The sequence below is a fragment of the Mytilus californianus genome, unplaced genomic scaffold (genome assembly GCF_021869535.1).
Source record: "Mytilus californianus isolate M0D057914Y unplaced genomic scaffold, xbMytCali1.0.p SCAF_59, whole genome shotgun sequence".
In the NCBI taxonomy this organism is placed as follows: Eukaryota; Metazoa; Mollusca; class Bivalvia; order Mytilida; family Mytilidae; genus Mytilus; species Mytilus californianus.
The window spans coordinates 32519-40049 of NW_026262711.1; positions in this window are offsets into that span (position 1 = coordinate 32519).

The window sequence follows — 7531 nt, forward strand, 5'->3', positions numbered from 1 at the left end:
TAAAATACAATTATCTTACAAAAGTGACCAATTAAAGTTTACATGTAATACATTTATCTATAAACAGTAATCGATTTTATTAAAAAAAATGTTTAAATTTAATTTGAAATATAGTAAAATGGTCAGTAATGAAAGTAGCCGATTAAAGGTTACATCTAATACAATATCTAGAAAAATGACCGATTTGAATTTACATCTAATTAATTATCTAGAAAAAAATGACCAATGTAAGGTCACAACTAATACAATTATCTAGAAAAAGTGATAGGCTCTAGTTTACATTTAAAACAATTATCTAGAAAAAGTGTTCAAATTTGACGTGAAATATAGTAAAATGATCATTACAGAAAGTGGCCGATTTAAGATTACATCTGATAAATTTTTGAAGACAAAGTGACCGATTATAGCTTACATCTGATACAATAAGCCTTTACAAGATGCGTAGTTATTGTAAAATATAATAAAATTAACAATTAAGAAGTAAACGATTGAAGCTTACATCTTATAAAATTATTTATAAAAAAGTTCGAATTTAATGTAAAACTATCAATTCAGAAAGTGGCCGATTTATGGTTACATCTGTTACAATAAACTATTACAAGTGGTCGTATTTATTGTAAAATATAATACAATTAACATTTAAGAATTGATCGATTTAAGGTCTTATCTAATACAATTAGCAATGAAAAATGTTCGAATTTAATGTAAAATGTAGTAAAACTATTAATACAGAAAGTGGGCGATTTAAGGTTACATCTACTAAAATTATCTAGAAAAAGTTATTGATATAAGGTCACATAAAATACAATTATCTTTCAAAAGTGACTGATTAAAGGTTACATCTAATATAATTATCTATAAACAGTAATCGAATTGATTAAAAAATGTTCAAATTTAACGTGAAATATAGTAAAATGATCGATACAGAAAGTGGCCGATTTAAGGTTACATCTAATACAATTATCACCAAAAAATGACCTATTTAAAATTATATCTAATTTATTATCTAGAAAAGTGACCGATTTAAGGTCACATCTGATACAATTATCTAGAAAAGGTGATATGTTCTAGTTTACATCCAACACAACTATCAAAAAAAAAATGTTCAAATTTAACGTGAAATATAGCAAAATAATCAATAAAGAAAGTGGCCGATTTAAGGTCACATCTTACACAATTATCTGTAAAAAGTGACCGATTAAAGGTCACACAAAATACAATTATCTTTCAAAAGTGACGGATTATAGGATACATCTAATACAATTATCTATAAACAGTAATCGAATTCATTAAAAAAATGTTCAATTTTACGAGAAATATAGTAAAATGATCATTACAGAAAGTGGCCGATTTAAGGTTACATCTAATACAATTATCACGAAAAAATGACCTATTTAAAATTATATCTAATTAATCATCTAGAAAAGTGACCGATTTAAGGTCACATCTGATACAATTATCTAGAAAAGGTGATATGTTCTAGTTTACATCCAACACAATAATCTAAAAAAAAATGTTCAAATTTTACGTGAAATATAGCAAAATAATCAAGACAGAAAGTGGCCGATTTAAGGTCACATCTTACACAATTATCTATAAAAAGTGACCGAATAAAGGTCACATAAAATACAATTTTCTTTCAAAAGTGACGGATTATAGGATACATCTAATATAATTATCTATAAACAGTAATCGAATTCATTAAAAATGTTCAAATTTAACGTGAAATATAGTAAAATGATCAATACAGAAAGTGGCTAATTTAAGGTTACATATAATACAATTATCTAGAAAAAATAACCTATTTGAATTTATATCTAACTAATTATCTAAAAAAGTGACTGATTTAAGGTCACATCTGATACAAATATCTAAAAAAAGGTGATATTTTCTAATTTACATCCAACACAATTATCTATAAAAAGTGAAAGATTAAAGGTCACATAAAATACAATTATTTTTCAAAAGATACGGATTATAGGATATATCTAATACAATTATCTATAAACAGTAATCGAATTTAATAAAAAATGTTCAAATTTAACTTGAAATATAGTAAAGTGATCAATACAGAAAAAGGCTGATTTAATATGACATCTGCTAAAATTATTAAGAAAAAGTTATCGATTTTAGGTCACATAAAATACAATTATCTTACAAAAGTGACCAATTAAAGTTTACATGTAATACATTTATCTATAAACAGTAATCGATTTTATTAAAAAAAATGTTTAAATTTAATTTGAAATATAGTAAAATGGTCAGTAATGAAAGTAGCCGATTAAAGGTTACATCTAATACAATATCTAGAAAAATGACCGATTTGAATTTACATCTAATTAATTATCTAGAAAAAAATGACCAATTTAAGGTCACAACTAATACAATTATCTAGAAAAAGTGATAGGCTCTAGTTTACATTTAAAACAATTATCTAGAAAAAGTGTTCAAATTTGACGTGAAATATAGTAAAATGATCATTACAGAAAGTGGCCGATTTAAGATTACATCTGATAAATTTTTGAAGACAAAGTGACCGATTATAGCTTACATCTGATACAATAAGCCTTTACAAGATGCGTAGTTATTGTAAAATATAATAAAATTAACAATTAAGAAGTAAACGATTGAAGCTTACATCTTATAAAATTATTTATAAAAAAGTTCGAATTTAATGTAAAACTATCAATTCAGAAAGTGGCCGATTTATGGTTACATCTGTTACAATAAACTATTACAAGTGGTCGTATTTATTGTAAAATATAATACAATTAACATTTAAGAATTGATCGATTTAAGGTCTTATCTAATACAATTAGCTATGAAAAATGTTCGAATTTAATGTAAAATGTAGTAAAACTATTAATACAGAAAGTGGGCGATTTAAGGTTACATCTACTAAAATTATCTAGAAAAAGTTATTGATATAAGGTCACATAAAATACAATTATCTTTCAAAAGTGACTGATTAAAGGTTACATCTAATATAATTATCTATAAACAGTAATCGAATTGATTAAAAAATGTTCAAATTTAACGTGAAATATAGTAAAATGATCTATACAGAAAGTGGCCGATTTAAGGTTACATCTTATACAATTATCACGAAAAAATGACCTATTTAAAATTATATCTAATTACCTATCTAGGAAAGTGACCGATTTAAAGTCACATCTGATACAATTATCTAGAAAAGGTGATATGTTCTAGTTTACATACAACACAATTATCTAAAAAAAAATGTTCAAATTTAACGTGAAATTGAGCAAAATAATCAATACAGAAAGTGGCCGATTTAAGGTCACATCATATACAATTATCTATAAAAAATGACCGATTAAAGGTCACATAAAATACAATTATCTTTCAAAAGTGACTGATTATAGGATACATCTAATATAATAATCTATAAACAGTAATCGAATTGATTAAAAAATGTTCAAATTTAACGTGAAATATAGTAAAATGATCGATACAGAAAGCGGCCGATTTAAGGTTACATCTTATACAATTATCACGAAAAAATGACCTATTTAAAATTATATCTAATTAATTATCTAGAAAAGAGACCGATTTAAGGTCACATCTGATACAATTATCTAGAAAAGGTGATATGTTCTAGTTTACATCCAACACAATTATCTAAAAAAAAATGTTCAAATATAACGTGAAATATAGCAAAATAATCAATACAGAAAGTGGTCGATTTAAGGTCACATCTTACACAATTATCTATGAAAAGTGACCGATTAAAGGTCACATAAAGTACAATTTTCTTTCAAAAGTGACGGATTATAGGATACATCTAATACAATTATCTATAAACAGTAATCGAATTCATTAAAAATGTTCAAATTTAACGTGAAATATAGTAAAATGATCAATACAGAAAGTGGCCGATTTAAGGTTACATCTAATACAATTATCACGAAAAAATGACCTATTTAAAATTATATCTAATTAATCATCTAGAAAAGTGACCGATTTAAGGTCACATCTGATACAATTATCTAGAAAAGGTGATATGTTCTAGTTTACATCCAACACAATAATCTAAAAAAAAATGTTCAAATTTTACGTGAAATATAGCAAAATAATCAAGACAGAAAGTGGCCGATTTAAGGTCACATCTTACACAATTATCTATAAAAAGTGACCGAATAAAGGTCACATAAAATACAATTTTCTTTCAAAAGTGACGGATTATAGGATACATCTAATATAATTATCTATAAACAGTAATCGAATTCATTAAAAATGTTCAAATTTAACGTGAAATATAGTAAAATGATCAATACAGAAAGTGGCTAATTTAAGGTTACATATAATACAATTATCTAGAAAAAATAACCTATTTGATTGATTGATTGATTGTTGGTTGCTTAACGTCCAGTGGCAAATATTTCATGCATATTCAGGACGAGAACAAGTTCACAATAAATACAATAGGTAGGTTCTGTAATAGATTAAGGGGTTAAGGTCGGAGAAATTTAGACTGCCACGGGAAATGAGGGTATATTGGATAGGGACAGAAATTTAGCCTTCCAACAGGTCACCTACGGACCCCTCAAAGAGTTGTTGCAAGGGTTCTTAACGTGCAAAGAGCGTGGCACTCTCTTTACACGAGGCATCGGATTTAACGTCCCCATTCTGACCGGACGTGGCTGCAAATTTGTACATCCCGCACAGCCAAACGGACGCCCCACTTTAGCACGGGTTTTACTGCCGGTCGGAGGAAGACCAATGGTGACCATACTTCTATTCCCCAGTCACCCTTGGGGGGTAACCTATTTGAATTTATATCTAACTAATTATCTAAAAAAGTGACTGATTTAAGGTCACATCTGATACAAATATCTAAAAAAAGGTGATATGTTCTAATTTACATCCAACACAATTATCTATAAAAAGTGAAAGATTAAAGGTCACATAAAATACAATTATTTTTCAAAAGATACGGATTATAGGATATATCTAATACAATTATCTATAAACAGTAATCGAATTTAATAAAAATGTTCAAATTTAACTTGAAATATAGTAAAGTGATCAATACAGAAAAAGGCTGATTTAATATGACATCTGCTAAAATTATTAAGAAAAAGTTATCGATTTTAGGTCACATAAAATACAATTATCTTACAAAAGTGACCAATTAAAGTTTACATGTAATACATTTATCTATAAACAGTAATCGATTTTATTAAAAAAAATGTTTAAATTTAATTTGAAATATAGTAAAATGGTCAGTAATGAAAGTAGCCGATTAAAGGTTACATCTAATACAATATCTAGAAAAATGACCGATTTGAATTTACATCTAATTAATTATCTAGAAAAAAATGACCAATGTAAGGTCACAACTAATACAATTATCTAGAAAAAGTGATAGGCTCTAGTTTACATTTAAAACAATTATCTAGAAAAAGTGTTCAAATTTGACGTGAAATATAGTAAAATGATCATTACAGAAAGTGGCCGATTTAAGATTACATCTGATAAATTTTTGAAGACAAAGTGACCGATTATAGCTTACATCTGATACAATAAGCCTTTACAAGATGCGTAGTTATTGTAAAATATAATAAAATTAACAATTAAGAAGTAAACGATTGAAGCTTACATCTTATAAAATTATTTATAAAAAAGTTCGAATTTAATGTAAAACTATCAATTCAGAAAGTGGCCGATTTATGGTTACATCTGTTACAATAAACTATTACAAGTGGTCGTATTTATTGTAAAATATAATACAATTAACATTTAAGAATTGATCGATTTAAGGTCTTATCTAATACAATTAGCTATGAAAAATGTTCGAATTTAATGTAAAATGTAGTAAAACTATTAATACAGAAAGTGGGCGATTTAAGGTTACATCTACTAAAATTATCTAGAAAAAGTTATTGATATAAGGTCACATAAAATACAATTATCTTTCAAAAGTGACTGATTAAAGGTTACATCTAATATAATTATCTATAAACAGTAATCGAATTGATTAAAAAATGTTAAAATTTAACGTGAAATATAGTAAAATGATCTATACAGAAAGTGGCCGATTTAAGGTTACATCTTATACAATTATCACGAAAAAATGACCTATTTAAAATTATATCTAATTACCTATCTAGGAAAGTGACCGATTTAAAGTCACATCTGATACAATTATCTAGAAAAGGTGATATGTTCTAGTTTACATACAACACAATTATCTAAAAAAAAATGTTCAAATTTAACGTGAAATTGAGCAAAATAATCAATACAGAAAGTGGCCGATTTAAGGTCACATCATATACAATTATCTATAAAAAATGACCGATTAAAGGTCACATAAAATACAATTATCTTTCAAAAGTGACTGATTATAGGATATATCTAATATAATAATCTATAAACAGTAATCGAATTGATTAAAAAATGTTCAAATTTAACGTGAAATATAGTAAAATGATCGATACAGAAAGCGGCCGATTTAAGGTTACATCTTATACAATTATCACGAAAAAATGACCTATTTAAAATTATATCTAATTAATTATCTAGAAAAGAGACCGATTTAAGGTCACATCTGATACAATTATCTAGAAAAGGTGATATGTTCTAGTTTACATCCAACACAATTATCTAAAAAAAAAATGTTCAAATATAACGTGAAATATAGCAAAATAATCAATACAGAAAGTGGTCGATTTAAGGTCACATCTTACACAATTATCTATGAAAAGTGACCGATTAAAGGTCACATAAAGTACAATTTTCTTTCAAAAGTGACGGATTATAGGATACATCTAATACAATTACCTATAAACAGTAATCGAATTCATTAAAAATGTTCAAATTTAACGTGAAATATAGTAAAATGATCGATACAGAAAACGGCCGATTTAAGGTTACATCTTATACAATTATCACGAAAAAATGACCTATTTAAAATTATATCTAATTACCTATCTAGGAAAGTGACCGATTTAAGGTCACATCTGATACAATTATCTAGAAATGGTGATATGTTCTAGTTTACATCCAACACAATTGTCTAAAAAAAATGTTCAAATTTAACGTGAAATATAGCAAAATAATCAATAAAGAAAGTGGCCGATTTAAGTTCACATCTTATACAATTATCTATAAAAAATGACCGATTAAAGGTCACATAAAATACAATTATCTTTCAAAATTGACTGATTAAAGGTTACATTTAATATAATAATCTATAAACAGTAATCGAATTGATTAAAAAATGTTCAAATTTAACGTGAAATATAGTAAAATGATCGATACAGAAAGTGGCCGATTTAAGGTTACATCTAATACAATTATAACGAAAAAAAAAACCTATTTAAAATTATATCTAATTAATCATCTAGAAAAGTGACCGATTTAAGGTCACATCTGATACAATTATCTAGAAATGGTGAAATGTTCTAGTTTACATCCAACACAATTATCTAAAAAAAAATGTTCAAATTTAACGTGAAATATAGCAAAATAATCAATAAAGAAAGTGGCCGATTTAAGTTCACATCTT